Below are 19,028 nucleotides of genomic sequence, written 5' to 3'. Positions count from 1 at the left end.
ATTATAACGCAATTATAAAAACTGTATGAAAGAATCAAGTTTATAGACGTCAGGTTAAGAATACTGATAATTTTATGCACTTTTTACCTATTTTTCATGTTCCTACCACAACTCTTTACATTTATCATTCCTCTCACCTGGGTTCCCTATCTGTCACCTTCTACATAAGTCACATCTCCAATCCCTTTGAAATTCTGCTAAAATTCCCTTCCTAAAAGAAGGCTTTCTAGACAAGCCTAGGTAATGTGGGCCACTTTGACTATTCCAGCCAGTCTCACTAGGCATGGGAACCCTTTTGCTTTGAGCAGCTAGATCTGATTCTTTGCTTTTGTATGTTTGCTTCATGTGGCAAGATAAGATGTATGTTATTTGGGTTTATCTGAATTGTCCATTAGGTTCTAAGTTCTTCAAAGGTAAGGATCAAGTCTATAATTTTTCTCTTTCCCAGAGCCCATAATCAATGCCCCTCCACAAATGAAGTGTGCCCCAAATATTTGACTGGTTTCAAGAGAAGCCATCAGATTTAGTTTGTATCTGTGACTTAGGAAGAGCATGACACATTTTGTTCACAGCTGCAGCTGTTTACCTCATACTGATCACTAAGCTTATTCAACTAGGAAGATGAGTAATATTCAGATACCAAGGCAGCTGGAAGTCTTCACGAAGCTAGAATATCTGGGGTAGGTCAACAGGAGCTGAAGATCAATTAACTTCCAGCTATTTTGCCTAAAAGTGACTCTAACAGAATGGAAAGTACAAAAAGTATAGGGGACCTTATATATCATTCACTACAACTTCTTTACTTTACAGATGAGGACAGTGAGGCCAAGAGAGGTAAGTTGTTTTATGTAATATTCATGTCTCAGTGTTTGAGGTGTTTGGGTTTATAAAATATTTTGCTATTATGATTATTTGCTTTGGGATCTAAAAGTTATAATCTGTCTCAGTTACCATTTTTATATAACAAACAGTACCAAATAGCTTTCATAATTATTATTTTAGTATAGTTTGGGCTTGATATTACTAGGTCTCTTTCTTCCCCTTTTTTCCATTGTTTTCCTTGAGAACTGAATTTTTGTTCCTCTCGGTGAAATTTACTATTTTTTCTAACTCTGTAAAATAACCATTTCAGCTGGCACCTAATCAATTTATTTAGGTAGCATTTTCATGTTGGCATGTCCTGACAGTGAATAATTCATTTTTCTCATTATTTGGGCCTGTCTTTTTTTTTTAAATCAGGCATTTTCTAGTTAAAGTGATGCAACTTAATAGGTGAAAATATGTAGATACATCTTATTAAATGAACTCTTATTTTACATATTCTATAAAGTTTTTTTTTAATGGAATTCTTACTCTAGCTCTTCTTCCTACTTTTTTGTTGAGCTAGGATAATAGGGAGAACAGAGGAAGGAAGTACATGCTTTCTCATCAGTTCAGTTCATGCAGCCCCAAGCTCTTGGTAAACTGGGATTTTTACCCTCTGGACACAGCAGATGTCATTCAGTCGTGTCCAATTCTTTGTGACTTCTTTTGGTGTCTTCCTGGCAAAGATATTGGAGTGGTTTGCCATTTCCTTTTCCAGCTCATTTTACAGATGAGGAAACTGAAGCAAACAGGGTGAAATGACTTACCCAGGGTCATATAGAGGGAGGTGTTGAGGCCATATTTGACCTCAGGTCTTCCTAACCCCAGGCCAGGTGCTCTATCCACTGAGCCACCTAGCTGCACCACACAGCCGATAAGAGTGACTGAAAAGAGAAGAGCAGAAAAAGAGAGGGCTCAACTTGGTCTCTCTAGTTTTGAAGACACAGGCAATCAATCAAAAGAGTCCATGTGCACTCATGTGGTAGAAGACACTTCCTCCTCCTCCTGCTAGGAATGGTAGTGGTAGCAGCAGCAGCAGCAGTAGTAGTGGTAGTAATAGTAGTAGTAGTTGTTGTTAATTCTTTGTTCTCAAATGACATCAAGAGGGTGATGTCTTGACTTGCAAGTGAATTGGATTTAAGTGAGGCAGAGCTGTGCAAAGTCATCAGCCTTACTGTACTCCAGAGTCATTGGAGTCCAGTGGCAAGACAAAAGTCAAAACAGCTAGCAATGGCTCAGCAGCAGCAGCAACAGTAGAAGTAGTGAAAGAAGGAGGAAGAGCAGCAGCAGCAGTGGCAATATATTCACTCATATTTAGGAAGGTCTTGCTATTTACTGGGTAGGATAAGTTGGGAAGTGCATTTCAATGAATCAAGTGCCTTGAGTACACAGCAAAGAACATTCATTCCTAAGTGCTTTGTGATCCAGAAGAATGCAGGATGTTAAGACAACTTCTTTAGCACCAATGTGGCTCTACTTCCTTGTTGTCTGACAATAATGGTATATCTCCCTAGGAAGCTTCACAGATCATAAAACATAGAACAGGTTGAAACTGTACATATCATCCATTTTCACATCATCATTTTAGAGACATGGAAATGGAAATCCAGAGTGGTTAAACGCATTGCCTAAGGTTGTACAGCTAGTAGATAGCAAAGCCAGGGGGAGGCAGCATGGAATGGAAATTGTAAATTGTACTGGAGCACAAAATGAAAAACCTGTGTTCAAATCCTACCTCCGATGCACAGTGTGCAGGTGACTTAGTACACAGTGTTACATAGTAGGGGTTTAATAAATGGTAATTGATTTGAATTGAATTTTGAGAAAAATACTTAATTTCCCGGGCATGTTTCTTCATCTCTGGTTCCTTCTAAAATTCTCAATCTATGTTTCTACCATTGGTTCTGGAGAGAGATGACCTGTTTTAAGACCTATCTCAGGTGGTTACTACATATGTAACTTTGAAAAAAAAATCACTTAGTTTCCTTGGGCCTCAGCTTCCTTAACTCTAAAATGAGGAAATTATACTTGAGGTCCTCTGTGGCTTAAGTCAATGTTGAACCCATGATTCTATGATTTAAAGGTTCATATCCCATTTGACTTCAAACCCATTACTCTTTCCTCCTAAGTACATTGCCCCTTACAAAACTGAAGACCTGGAAATCACCTTAATGATTATATAATAATGTGTCCTAAGTCATATAAACCACTTTCTGACAGAGCTGGGACCAGAAGGCCTTTAAAGCTCTTGGCAACTATCAGAGGTAATAGGAATGCCAGCTAATAACAACCTGCAGAGCTTTAAAGAGTGGAATCTAGAGAAAAGGTCTCATTTTCCTTTCCCCATTGTCCTCACTATTCAAGGTATATTATTAGTCACATTAATAATCGTCATCATGTGCAGGCATATTACATTTTTAAAAGCAGTATTTTAGTCAGTGCTGCCTGTATTTTGCTAAAATAAAGATTGCATTCACAAAACCATGTGTAACATCCTGAAATAAGAGGGTTGTGGAAATAAGGAAGTTAATAGTGCAATGGTTATGACAGATAAATGGAACCCAGGAAACCTGCATTCTATTTCTGACTCGGCCACTAACCTAAGGAAATTCCGTATGCTTTGATTGAGCAAAAACACACAACATTTTGCTTTACTGACATTCACAAGGCACAGGTTCTGAAATCGTATTTATATAATCCTGGGGTCTTCCTAAGAATAAAATTGCTAACATCAGGCAAACACTCTATTTTCCAGAAAATGCCAGCAACTAGCAGAGTGTTGGCATTCAACAATGGTTCAATGTTAATAGTGTTTCATTTTTATCTATATGAGATGCTTATCCACATGTTAAATGCTTCACTTGTCAAATTTTTTTCAACACATTAGCCATACACAGAGAGCAACAAAGGAAGGTGGGAACCATTTTAAAAGAAGCTGGGAAAATTTCCAAAGATTTTCACTATGGGGCCATGGCCATGTTTGGAGACAATTGGTTAGTTGGCTATAAAAAGCTTACCTGTCACTTGTGTCCCTTAAATGGCCTTTATTATTTGTAACATGTCAACCTACAGAGAATAATGGGAAAGACTTCTATGGCAAAGCAGGGCATCAATCAGGAGATGACAGTGGAAAGGAGAGTCAGAGGTATTAACACAGTATGAACTGTATGTAGCACAGGAACACCTAATGGAAATCTGAAAGATTGAGACACATACCAACATATACTTGTGTTTCCACAAGCTACAATTCATGGACCATGGAAAATATTCAAGGAAAGGAGCTACAAAACTCTCTTCTTGAGAATTTTTCTCCCAAACCATGTCAATTTTTTAAAGCATAAGTAGATAAATTAAATGTGAAACAGGGGAATCTGTCTCTATAATTCACCACAATAGCTTCTGTTCACGAGAAATTCACAAAGGCCATTGGTGTGTGTGTGTGTGTGTGTGTGTGTGTGTGTGTGCACTTACTTGGTCACTATAGCTCCAATTAAATTTTATATTCCTAGATTTTTGAATGGAAAGGACCTTAGATTCCATCTGATCACCTGAAACTGAAACTGAAGGTCAGAGAGATTAAGAGGCTTTTCCATAATCATACAGCTCTGTCAGAGATATATGAGCCTTGATTTTTGTGACTACAGGTCCAGCATTATATCCATTATTCTATACTTCCTCTCAATTGACAATATGTAGAAAGAGTGGGGAGAGAATGGATGGTCCAATGGTATACATGAAATGTCAAGAGACCTAGGTCAAGAGATCTAGAGGAAGGTCTCATTATTGATTGGACACCGTGCCTCCACAGAAGAAATATAAGAGGGCATGGACAAAAGTCTCTCAGGATGAAATATGGATGGATTGCCATTTGTACCATTAAGGGAGTGCATACATGGATAATCATATACACCGACTGAAGCATTTGTTTAGGTTTTGAAGTTTTGACTGAATCTTATTAAATTAAATGCATTTTCTTTGGGAATTAATACTTTCTCTACCCTTCAATCTCCTTTCACACATAAGGTCCCCTAATACCTGCACCAGGCTTGAGGCATATTTTTAGTCATCATTCATTGCAAATCGTATCTCATGAGCTCTTATTAATGTGTTTTTTTACCAAACAGTAGACACACTAATTCAAAGTAAAAATAATTTAATAATCAATATAGCAAAATAAATTATGAGAAGAAGCCCCTCTACCAACAGAGGTATATGCTCCTTTGCAGGTTACCATATTTTGCAGGGGACCCATGTAGAGAACCCAGTTAGGCAAGGAACATGGGAATTCATACAGATATCAATTAATATACACTTTGTGAGATGCTGGGGATACAGGAACAAAAATGAAAAAGTTTCTGATCTCCAGAATTTTACATTCTGATCAGAGAGACATTATGTACACATATAAGTCAGTACAGAATAAGTAGAAAATAAATATAAGGTAATTTAGGAAACATGCATGGCCAAAGAATAAGTGCGGCTAGGGAGCTCACAGCATTAAGGCAGAATTCCTCTTGAAACAATTCTCTGTTTCTGACCAAGCCGATTCTTCTCTTGCAGAGATACATGTGTGCTCTGGTGACATCAGTGGGCTGTGTCTTGGTTGAACTGGAGTTCTGCTTTTCCATCTTCTTTGCCTTGCTATCATTCAGGTATCCTTTAAACTGAGCTAGTTTTTATAAACTCATTCATTCATGTCATCTGTTGGTTTTAAACTGCTATGCTGAAGAAGGAAGGAGTCTATCAGTTCTTTTCATTCATGTCCTTAGGGGCTATTTTAGTTCTTTTGGATTTCAGACCCTGATGAGCCACACTTAGCCAGCTTGCTAGAGAAACCCTATAGCATTTGTCTGTCTTTTGAATTAAGGTCCTCTGTTGCTATTTGAATTATCTCAGTCTTAACTTTTTTAATAGTTGTGGCAAGAATTGATTTTGATTGTTATCATACTCCTAGTCTTGGGAAACTGTAAATAATCCTAGGAATTCCACTGAGATAAATTATAAAGAAGCTTAGTGGCCACGCAACCAACATAACATCCCAGGTCTATCCGGGTGTATTAGGAGGGCAGAGTTTATAATCTCAAAGAGGATCATAAACATGTCTGAAAGGTTCGGAACCGCCGGATATAAGAAACTCTCAAAGTAGAAGGCAGAAGAATCAAAACATATATTTAGGCTCCACAGTAACCAACCCATGAACCAGCAACCCCATTTTGATATATTGATCAAAAGCTTCCAGGCCCAATAAGTATGCCTTGAAAGAGTAACCAGGAGGCTACAGAGAAGCATGATTGCATAAAGCAAAATCATGCTTCCCCCTCTATGGTAAAAAGATTACCCACTGGCCTGAAGTCTTTGTTCAGCTTCCTCCCGTAGGTCAGCTCTGCTACTGGCAGCTCCTGCTTCAGCTGTGGCTGTGGCTGTAGCTGCGGCTGCGGCTGTGGCTGTAGCAGCCTCTGGCTCCAACGGGAGCTGCTTTTAACCATCCAGCTTCTGCGGGGGTGTAAGGTACGCTGGGGAAAGCACAGGTTCTTTCAATCTGCTTAAGCAAGGTGAAGGGGTTGACTGGGAAAGCACAGGTTCTTTCCATCAGCTTAAGCAAGGGAAGCAAGGTGAAGGGGCCGACAAGCTTACTCCAGTCCAACATACAAACAGCATTCAGTTCAGGGGAAAAAGCCAAACTAGTCAAGGGCACTTGTTGACTAAGTGCTAAGGAGCCCATTTTTGGTTGCCAATACACCGGGGTTAAAGAAAATATCTTTGGGAGCAAAACTTTCCCCCAGTCAACCAAGCCATCATATTCCCAACATTTGTATAAAAATGACACTACTGATCTCTACTCTTACCTTTGTCAGTAGTTATGCTTTGAGTTGTGTTTTAAATAATGAAAATGTGCTTGTGCTGATCCATTTCTACTTTCTGATCATTTCTAAAGATCTACTTTACAAGGGATAAAAGTTTTAGCAAATGAATCCAGAAAAAGTGAAAATGGATCACACACAAAAGAAATCTATGACCTTTGCCTCATTACCACCATTCTCCAACCACCTGAAATGTGTCCTGCCTATGAAGTTGAGTGAACGTACACTCCAATAAGAAGGATCTATGGTAGGAACTGGAAGCTTAGATGAAGTGGTATTCCAACTCCCAGCCTATCTATTCTAATTTGAAGATATATATGCCCCTAATGAGGTTTCCCTTACCTTTGGGAACCTTTACATAAGCTTTGTCCTAAGAAAGTAGAAATGTACATCCATGGTGCATATGATCCTATAAGAGACAATGAGGCCAAGCAAATACTTCCTTCCACTGTGTCACCCAGGCAAACATCAATATAAGTGGGTATACAGGACCAACAGTATTCTTAGACAGAAGAGGTATTATTTAGGAGGGTGTTGGATAGGTAGCCAACCAAAAGCAAATTCTACTACCAATTATTTCACCAGCTTTGTTTCATCTTATATAAATACCACAATCCAAAATACAATCTACAACTAAATACAAATATATTCCATGTAAATTGGTCAAGCTTGCAGTAATTCTGTTTTCACCAAATTTCCCATAACACTTCACCTGAATTGCTTTGCACCAATTATGTTTAGCCTTCGATCTCTGTACATGTCTAATTTTCTTTCTTGGATTGTAAATTCTTTGAAAGCAAGAAATATATCTCATCAATATTTTTATCTCCCCAATTATTCTCTCTGTATGTGTATATATATATATATGCATATATATGTGTATTATATGTATTTACATATACATACTCTTACATGATTTTTTTAAACTTTAGCAGGGACAGGAAGGAATGAGATGTGATAAAGGAATAAAGGATGAGGTCAAAGGGAGAAATACAGCATTAAAAGGAGTGTATTTAACATTTTAATATTACTTAAGACTAGCCTGTGAGGGATTAGGATGGGATAGGGTTTGGGGTGAAAAAAGACAATAATAACAAAATCTGAACTTTCCGAGAATCTATGGGTTCATGAGTAGAGGAAGACATAAAGAAGCTATAGAAAAAGCCCAGGGGAGCTGACTCTAGATACAGACACTTAGAAAAGGGGAACTTAAGTTTCTTTTTCCCTTCTTTCCTCCTACAGAGAAATAAAAAGTCCTCTACTTAGCAACTTTGGTTGCCATTCTATTTTGGGGGGCATTTGAGGACAGTTCTGGAAGAAAACTCAGGTTTACTTTCTCAGTGTCCTAACTTTCAACACCTTTTCTTGTATTGTTAATTGGGCTGGCAATTTAAGTGAAATTTAAAATCACTTTTGTTGTCATCCTTAGTTATGGTGCCAGGTGTGACCAATCAAACTCTGAATGATGATCATGTGACTTTCTTAAAGTAAATGGTGACATTGTAGGTCACTAGAGAAGAAATATTTTATTCTTTTAAATGGACAAATTTAATTTTCACACTTGAAATGATACCAATATCTCAGATCCCAGTACATTATGGCAGAATATTAGACAAAATAATCATAAATTTAATTGTACTAGCTAGGGCATTAAGATTACAGTGAAAATATATATTTAATGGAGCTTTAAGATCATTCCCTTCCAGAAATGCCATCTGAATTAATTTTGCTCTTTAAAAGAATTCCTTCCTAGAGGTCATTGACCATCAAATATGATTGTCCTTCCTGTCTTCTTCCCTAATCCAGTGTTGTTATATGTAGAGATAGGAAATAATATGATTATAATATGATATTTATAATATTTTATTTCATAACCACAAAAGAACTTATTTAAATTGATGTGACCTAGACAGTCAGACAATGGGCAGAGTATTCTGCTCACCATTATTGCCCACAAATTGCCTGGCTATAGACAACTTTCCATGTCAATTTTGGCCTCCAAAATAAGGAACCTAGAAAATGAGTCTTATCCTGTCTCCCAAATTCATGAAGATACTGTGAGAATGATTTATGTATAATGAGCTGGAGAATCAACATCTGAGCAGCCTTCTCTATGAATCCATCAAATAATATTATATTATGTCCATGTATACTTTAACTGCAAAGCCTCAGTGTCAAGAAATCCAGTTTTGTTCCCCAAATATTGATTTCAAATCTGCAAAGATAGCTAAGGTTGAAGAATTAAGTGACTGCTTAACAGGAGGCAGTCACTTACACAGAAATCAAAGTGAGTCAATGGCTTCCAATGTAACCTTACCTTAAGTGAAAGCTATCCAATTGCTTTGCCTTGTCACTAAGGAAACTACAGCCTGAGAAACGAACAGTCATCCTCAGGCAGGATGTTGCACAAGTGCTAAATCTAGTTGCCAAGTTGGCTGACTGCCTTTAAAACACAACTATAAATATCACTTTTCTATTATGTATAAGTGTTTTAATCCCGGCACTTAGAACAATGATATTTGCTGAGGCCCTGCAGTTTACATCTATTATAACACTATACATTCTAGTACCCAGCAAAGGTCTCTTTTATCCTAAGAAAGTCAATGGGCTTTCTATTTGGGTACAGGGTCTTTTGTCATTGTTTTTGTAAGACAAGCTCTGAATTATGGCTTTGCCCCCAAGACATGCCTGCACTCTGATGTGTAAATCACGGAGTCAACAGTCAATATTTTATTTCCACTGAACCTTACAGAAACATACTCTTTTCCTTCCAAATTGTATAATGGAAGATTTTTCACACTATGGGTCCTTCATTCAGGCATAGATCATGATGTACTATTTTCTGCTGCTAAATAGAATTAATTCAAGCAGACTGCTAATTAAAGAGCCTTTTCATTCAGTACACAGTTTGTTCTTTAAAAGGTCAGCTCCTTTCACACATTCAATTAGAATGAATGCTAATTTTTGACTTCTTTGATTCCTTCCTTCATCTTCTCCTTCCTCCACAGCCCTCCCTCCCTCCCTTATTCTCTCTCTTCTATCTGTTTAATTACAATAATGCCGGTGTGTTTATATGCCATTTTTCTCTTCTTCAAGGACCTCCATATGCTTTGAAATTATCATATGCTGGCAAATGACTTTTTTCTAACCTTTATATAAATAAGAGTTTGGAAGCAAGGGATTCCCCTTCCATCATACATAAGTCACTAACATAACCAGGAATAGTTTATATTAGGTCTTTTCCAGACTCCTCTGCTCCCTTTTTTCTGGATCATGTTCTTATGTTTGTCCCTGTTCAATATCAAGATTCTTCTATGGCACCATGATAGTGACATCTTAGTAACAATAGCATTTCAATGCTTGTCTCTTGCTTATCTAGCAGGCTTATTGCTATAAAAATAAATTTTAAGGTTGTGCCTCAAAAAGCAGTAACAATAATATTTGACATTCATGTAGTGTTCTGAAATTTGCAAAGTGCTTTCTCATGGAAACCTTAAAATAAACCTGGAAAATAAGTGTGCCATTACTGTTCACATTTTGTAGACAAGGAAACAATTTTCAAATATTTGAAATGCTGTCATGTAGCTGAAGATGAGAGTTGTATTGTGTAGCTCCACAGAACATAACTAGTATTAGTAGTTGGAATCTGTAGAGGAGAAGATTTTACCTGAATATAAGAAAATTCAAGGGTTGAGTTGAAACCATCCTCTCTCATTTTACCTTGATACCTTAAGTAGAAGAAAAAAATTTCAACCTATCACAGGCAGCTTGATGGAGCAGTAGATAGAGTATGGGGGTCTGGAGGTAGAAAAATCTGAATTCAAATTTGACTCCAGATATTCACTAGTTGCATCATTCTGGAGGCTAAAAGGTCTAATGGAAGGGCATTGCCCATGAGTTGTGTTCAGACAGGGTGAGAAAAATTTTGTCAAGCCCCCAAAATCATCTAAAAGTTATCAAAAGAATTGAAAAGGGATTAAATTTTAGAAATTGGAATAATCATGCCTTTCCAGCTCACCCTTGAGGAGAAACTGTATGGTGATAGGAGAGTAAGGTAAAGAGAGCTTCTACCTCAGCTTTGGCCAGATCCCTTTCCTTGACACTGTTTTGACCAAAGGAGAACCTTGTGAGCTTCAAAGAATCTGGAAGTTTGTGGATTTCTCATCTTTTCCTTGATGTCCATGAGACATCCACAGATCAACTGATAGTAGTGTTTGTATCAGGAACCAAGCATAGATGAATACATACTTGCCAACTTAAGGAGAAATTATTTAGCACCCCATGAATAGGAGAAATGGACTTTTAGCAACCAGAAACTGATTTACATCTATGCCATATGTATCGTTTCTGTTTGAGCCCTCTTCCTTCTGGATTCTCTATACACTTGTGGAAGATTGCATCAAAGATTCTTAGAGATCTGATTTGTACTAACTCTTATTACTGAAGCACCTTAATAGACATCTCTTTTCATAAAAACTGCTTAAAGGTAGCTGACTAAAATTATTCTTAAGGCATGGTCTTTGGGAGGAAGTACATGGAGGGTGCTCTACAAAGGCATTAAAGAATAGTCTCTGGGGTGGAGCCAAGATGGCAGAGTAAAATCAGGGACTTGCTTGATCTCTCCCCCAAATCCCTCCAAACACCTGTAAAAAATGACTCTAAAGAAATTCTAGAGCTATAGAATACATGAAATGAAACAGTGAAACAAGTATCCAGCCCAAGATGGCCTGGATGGTTGCTAAGAATGGTCTACCACAATGTGCTGGGAGCAGAGCACAGCCCAGTGTAGGTCGCACCAGCACAGACCAGGCTGGAGCAGACCTGGTGGAGCAAGCCTCAAGGTACTGAATGACTGGGATGTGGAAGTTTCCAGATTTCTCAACACACAAATGCCAAAGACAACTAAGCAGGTCACTGAGGAAACTCTGTTGGACCTGGGTGAGGGAAGGGCACATTCTGGCCCCAAGCCCAGGGTGACAGAGGTGGCTGCTGCAGCAATGGCAGCAGTAGCAATGGCTGCTTCCAGAGCTCCAGGCCCACAGATGGTGGGGGGAATCAAACAGCTGATCAGAGTGGGAGTGCAGGGATCTCTTTGCTGGCACTGAGGCAGGATTCGCTTGCTTTGTCCTACTTGAATCTCAGTTACAGTCCTGGTTGGCAGTCCTGGGTGAGGAGTGCTGGTGTGGCAGAGCTTGTGGTGGCTGTGGAGAGGGAGTCTTCCTAACATTTCCAAGGGAGAAAACAGTGCTTGAGGTCACCCAATGACCAGAGCACAGGCCAGTAGAAGAGTAAACACTTCTCATTAAATCATATTACCTCAGAAGAACTGAAAATTTAAAGATGCCAACTGGTAGCTCAGAAAACAGCAGTGCAGAACCCCTGAAGCTTGAGACAGAGCACTCTCCACTCTGGAAGCAGAGTCATTTCTTGACAAAGACCTCAAAAGTCAAGTACCTGACTGGGAAAATGAGTAGAAAATGTAAAAACTCAGACTATAGAATCTTATTTTGGTGACAAAGAAGATCAAAACATACAGCCAAAAGAAGACAACAAAGTCAAAGATCCTACGTCAAAAGCCTCCAAGAAAAATATGAATTGGTCTCAGGCCATGGAATAGCTAAAAATGAGCTTGAATATCAAGTAAGAGAAGCAGAGGATGAGAGTGATGCAAGAAAACCATGAAAAACAAGTCAATGACTTGCTACAGGAGACCCAAAAAATACTGAAGAAAATAACACCTTAAAGAATAGACTAACCCAAATGGCAAAAGAGCTCCAAAAAGCCAATGAGCAGAAGAATCCCTTGAAAGGCAGAATTAGCCAAATGGAAAAGGAGGCCCAAAAGCTCACTGAAGAAAATAATTCCTTAAAAATGAGAATGGAGCAAATGGAAGCTAATGACTTTATGAAAAATCAAGAAATTATAAAACAGAACCAAAAGAATAAAAAAAATAGAAGACAATGTTTAGTATCTCATTGGAAAAACCACTGACCTGGAGAATAGGCCCAGTGACTTCTCAACACAAAAAAGACAAAGAGCAGGTTAAGGGGAAACTGTGGGATCAAGTTCAGAGCAGTCTGGCGGCCAGTTCTGGGGGTGGAGGAGGTCAAGCACCAGTGGCAGTGGTGGTAGCAGCAGCAGCAGCAGCAGCACCAGGAAGCTTCTGAGGCTGCCTCCAGAGCACCAGTGTCATCAGCTTCCTGAGTCCCTGGCTCACATGATGGTAGGAATCTGGCAGCAGATCAGAGTGGGAATGCAAGGAGTGCTTTGTGGGCACAAAGACAGATTCTCTTGCTGTGCCCTGCTTGGATCTGAATTGTGGTCCTGATTGGTGGTTCTTGGGGGAGGAGGAGCACTGCTGTGACAGAGCCTGGGGTGAGGGTGGAATAGAAGTAGCTCTGAAAACAGCAGTGCTTGGACCCTAAAGCTTGGAACAAAGTGCTCTCTACTCTACAAGCAGTCATATCCTGACAAAAAGCTCAAGGGTCAAGTAGTTGGCTGGGAACATGAACAGGAAGCAAAAATGAACTCAGACTCAAACTCAGACTCTAGATTCCTTTTTTTTGGTGACAAAGAAGATCAAATCATACAGCTAGAAGAAGTCAACAAAGTCAAAGAGCCTACATCAAAAGCCACCAAGAAAAACATGAACTGGTCTCAGGGCATGGAAGAGCTCAAAAACGATTTGGAAAAGCAAATTAGAGAAGTAGAGGAAAAATTGGGAAGAGAAATGAGAGTGATGTGAGAAAATCATGAAAAACAAGTCAATGACTTGCTAAAGGAGACCCAAAAATTTTTATGCATGCAGCTGTGAAACAAGATATATAGGGAATGGGACATAGAAATGTATCCTGCCCTGCAAGAATGTAAGGGGAAAGGGGTGGGGGTGAGAATGGGGTGAAAGAGGGGAAGGATGACTCGGGAAGGACTCAATCAGAATATATGGCATCTTGGAATGGGGAAGAGGGTAGCAATGAGGAGAAAATTTGTAACTCGAAATCTTCTGGAAATCAATGCTGAAAACTAAAATATTAAATAACTTACATCCCAAAAACTGAAAAAAAGAAAAAAGTTCCCAAAAGCAAAACATCTAGGAATATTGTAGCCAAATTCCAGAGTTCCCAGGTCAAGGAGAAAATATTGTAAGCAGCCAGAAAGAAATAATTCGAGTATTGTGAAACACAATCAAGATAACACAAGATCTATCAGCTTCTACATTAAGGCATCACCTACCCATCAAAACTGAGTATAGTACTTTAGCAGAACAAATGGGTTTTCTATGAAACAGAGGACTTTCAAGCATTCTTTATGAAAAGACCAGAGCTGAATAGAAAATTTGACTTTCAAATACAAGAGTCAAGAGAAGCATGAAAAGGTAAACAAGAAAGAGAAATAATAAGGAACTTCCTACATAGAAAAATGATATTTGTAACTCCTGAGACCTTTTTCAGTATTAGGGTTGTGGAAGGGAATATACATATGTATAGACAGAGGGCACAGGATAAGCTGATTTGAAGGGATGATATCTAAAAAATAAAATTAAGGGGTGAGAGAGGAATATATTGGGAGAAGGAGAAAGGGAGAGATAGAATGGAGTAAATTATCTCACATAAAAGAGGTAAGAAAAAGCTGTTATAATGGAAGGGAAGAGGGGGTAGGTGAAAGGGAATGAGTGAACCTTACTCTCATCTGATTTGGCTTAAAGGGGGAATAACATACACACTAAATTTGGTATCTTACCTTACAGGACAGTAGGGAGAAGGGGATAAGAGAGGGGGATGATAGAAGGGAAGACAGATTGGGGGAGGGGTTATTCAGAAGCAAACACTTTTGAAAAGACATGATGTCAAAGGAGAAAATTGAATACATGGGGGATGGGATAGGATGGAGGGAAATATAGTTAGCCTTATACAACATGACTATTATGGAAGTATTTTGCATAATGATACAAGTGTAACCTATATTGAATTGCTTGCCTTCTCAATGGGGGGGGAGGGATTGGGGAGGGAAGAAGAGAGAGAATTTGGAACTCAAAGCTCTAAAAACAAACATTAAAATCTGTTTTTACATGCAACTGAGAAATAAAATATACACGCAATGGGGTATAGAAATCTATCTTGCCTTACAAGAGAGTAAAGGGAGAGTGAATGGGGGGGGGGGTGATTGAAGAGAGGGAAGACTGGGAGAAGAGGCAATCAGAATACATGCCATCTTGCAGTGAGGTGGAGGAGAGAGATGGGGAGAAAATGTGTAACTCAAAATCTTGTGGAAATGAATGTTGAAAACTAAAAATAATTTAATTAATCTTGAAAAAATAAGAATTGTCTCTGATACCTTGAAATGCCACTAAGACTCTAAGGAGAGGGCATTGCTAGCCCTGACTCACCTATGTCAGTGAGAGCTGGGATTAGGATCTTTAGAGCTTACATGGGGCTACAAAGCCATTTCTAATATTTAGGGTTTCCCGAAATTAAACCAAAAAATGCCTTTAGAGGCAGCAAGCTCCTTTAAACTTGGAACATTTAAGTAGAGTCTAGATATCTTGATTTCAGGGATGTTATAGGGATTCCTTTACTACATAAGAAGTTGGAATAAATGATTTATAAGGACTCTGCAGCCTCAAGTTTTTATGATTAGGAAAAATTCTGCAGATTAAAATTGACATTTTGTGTTTATCTTTAGTTTTTATAAAATGCTAGTTTAATGAAAATGCTAATTTAAGAAAGATCTGCTTCAGTAATCCCAAATGTTATTTTAATAAAAGGAGATACTAAAATAATTTAAACACCATTTGAGGCTGAAAGATGAGGAAACTGAGGCTGAAATGTTAAATGACCTCATAATCATACAGAATTACAGAATCTAGTAGCTGCAAGAAAACCTAGAGGTAATCTACTCCAATTCCTTTCTGAGCAAGAGTCTTTGGTATATAATTTCAACAAAGAGTTTTCCAGTCTCTTCTCAAAGACCTTCAGGAAGAGAGATCTCATCAGGTCCTGACGACATCCTACTATACTTCTGGACAGTTCTAATTATTAAATATTTTTCCTTATGTTAGGTTTAAATCTGTCTTCCCCATTCATTGTTCTGAATTTTGGACTTTGAGGCCAACAAAAACCAGTCTAATTTCCGCTCTACATGGCAATCCTATAAATCCTTCAAATTTTGAAGGTGACACTTCCAAATCTAAATCAGTGCTCTTTCTATTGAAATGACTTAACCAAGGTCAAACATTTCATTAGACAACAAGTCAAGATTAGATCTGGTCTTCTAGTTCAGTACTCATTTTACTATGCCATACTGCACATGCTATTTCAAAGAGAAATGTAGGAAGTAGGAGTTACTTGACTGAAAGATCCACTGAACAATGCACGCATCTCCTTTCTCAAACCCCCATTCTCTTCTCCTTAACATGAATAGTAACGAACTTCAAAATGCTGCTTACCTCATTGACTTTGGGAGGAGGGGTAAGAGAAATGTATCAATCACTTATACAGAGGTAATGGAATGTCCAACATGAATAATCACATAAGAAAATATAAAGACAGCCATAGATCAGAGCTCTTGCCAACAGAAAAAAATAACATGTAGCCCAATCCATCTTGCCAAACATACTTAATGGATCTAACATATATGCTTTGTCCTACTCTCTCAGAAAAATAATTTTCTTATTGAGTAACACAAGGTGAACAAACAAGGAGTTTTTTTCAACTCCTTTTTGAAGCAATATTATTTCACAAATCCAGGGACAGCAGAAGGAAACTTGAAAATATGAAACACAAAATAACAAATTAGGGAGGAAGTTCCAATTCAATGTGATTAGGACTGAAATTAAATGACAAATTAATTTATGGGAAATAAGTCTCATAAGCGTGGGCCAGACAGTGATCTATGAACCAGACATTTTGGTACATCCTGGGAATACAAAGTCAAAAATGAGAATCTCTATCCTCAAAGGTTTATATTCGATCAGAAATCAAAATATTCCTACGTATCATTGATTGTGCTGTGAACAATGTGCCAAAATTGAAGTCATAGAGAGTCTGGTGGCAAATAGTACATTTTAAATAGTATATAACATGATTGAAGGAGCATTTCTTATTTTTCAACAACCCATATTGTCAGTCCATGTCTCCTATTCATGAGTTCATTTTATTTAATTAAGTAGACTTCATTTGTGAGATGGGAAATGGGAGAGAACTTTAATCAGATCTAGCACCAATTTATGTACATGGAAACTGACTTACCTAGATTCACAGAACTAGTTAGAGACAGACCTGGTACTGAACTTAATTCTAATATAGATCCCAGTCCTCCTATTACACCGTGCTGCCTCAGCCAAGGTAAATGGAGATATCAGGGTTCGGGATTCTATGACTCATTCTAGTCCATGATTTATTCCAATGAGTAACCCTGATACCTCCTTTTCAAACTGAGTTAAATGCTTGGAACCTAATTTAGAGGGGGTATTTAGAGAGCTTTGTAACTTAACAATGAAATTCATGCCTAGCTTTTATTTATTACACAGCAACAGGTCAAACCCTTAGTATTTAAAAAAAATACATGAAATGGATTGTTCAGTCGAAAGATTTAAAGAAAGTAGAAGAATGGATGTCAATAAAAAGCAGTTTCCTACTGAGTGATCATGCTGAGTGAACTTTGTAAATGTATACAATTAAAACCTAAATTACCAGTCACTTTTTTATGTTGAGATTTACAGTTGCTATTAATAAAGACTATTTGTGTTTAAACAATAGCTTATCTTCCAGTCACAGTAACCATTCCTCATTTTGCCATAGAACTTTAATGTCACTCATATAATATTGGTATGTCATTTGCCCAGTTGCATGCCTTTGACCATTGCCCTGTACTGAAACATTGGATGGGAAGGAAGGAGCTCATGTTTGTCTAAGGGTTAACTTAAAAATTCAGAACAAAATAGATTCAGTCATGTGTATTGTTTTGTGAGTTACTGTTTTCTCAGTAAAGCTCCCACTTTAATATATTTTTAATATTTTTATTTAAAGTTTTGAGTTCCAAATTCTATTTCCCCTACCTGAGACAGTAAGCAATCGGATATAGGTTATACATATGCAATTATGTAAAACATTTCCATATCGGTCATTTTGTACGTAAAGACTGGAATAAAAGAAAATAAATAAAAGAAAGTGAAAAACAGCATGCTTCAGTATATAATCAATCAAAATCAGTTCATTCTCTAGAGGTGGATAGTCTGCTTCATAATTAGTCCTTTGGGATTGTCTTCGATCATTCTAATTTTCAGAATAGCTAAGTCATTCACAATTCTTCATTGAACAATATTGTTACCATGTACAATGTTCTCCTGATTCTGTTCGCTTCACTATGTGTCAGTTTATGTAAGTCTTTCCAGGTTTTTCTGAAATTTGCCTGCTGATCATTTCTTATAGAACAATAGTGTTCTATTATAATTACACACCACCGCTTGTTTAGTAATTCCTCAATTGATAGGCATCCCTTTGGTTTCTAATTCTTAGCCAGCACAAAACAAGATGCTATAAATATTTTTTGTACAAATAGATCCTTTCTCCTTTTTGAGGGGATCTCTTTGGTATATAGACCTAGCAGTGGTATTGCTGGATCAAAGGGTATGCACAGTTTTATAGCCCTTTGGGCATAGTTCCAAATTGCTCTCCAGAATGGTGACATCAATTCACAACTCCACCAACAGCTCGTCAGTGTCCTAGTTTTCCCACATCCCCTCCAACATCCCACATTTTCCTTTTTTGTCATATTAGCTACTATGATGGATGTGAGGTGGTACCTCAGAGTTATTTTAATATACTTTTAAGGTGACCTTTATAAATAAATATTTATACAGCTTTATACTTACATACTATATATGTGAATTGTGTGTGTGTATCTCTATATCTATCTCTCTATTTATATCTCTATCTCTCTATGTATCTGCATATGTAAACACATTGCTCTTGTTACCATTACATGCAAAGGGAGGACCTAAAAGGTACCTTCATTTTTATGGCATCTAATAGTTTATTTAACTGCTAAATTTGAGATATGAATATTTGCCCATTGCCAGGAATTATAGAACCATAGCTATGTAAGGACCATAAGACCATATACAGACATTTGTCCTGCCTAATTTTGATATGTATTGACACAAATGGAGAAACATTTATAGAATACAGCCAAGTACCATTTATGCATACAAATGACAACAATCCTTCTTGTAACTATACGTAGGCATATTATACTTCATGGAAACAATACACATTTTAACAGAGGGAAGAAACTGAAGTTAAG

The sequence above is a fragment of the Trichosurus vulpecula genome, chromosome 2 (genome assembly GCF_011100635.1).
Source record: "Trichosurus vulpecula isolate mTriVul1 chromosome 2, mTriVul1.pri, whole genome shotgun sequence".
NCBI lineage: Eukaryota > Metazoa > Chordata > Mammalia > Diprotodontia > Phalangeridae > Trichosurus > Trichosurus vulpecula.
Note: the sequence above shows the minus strand (reverse complement) of the source record.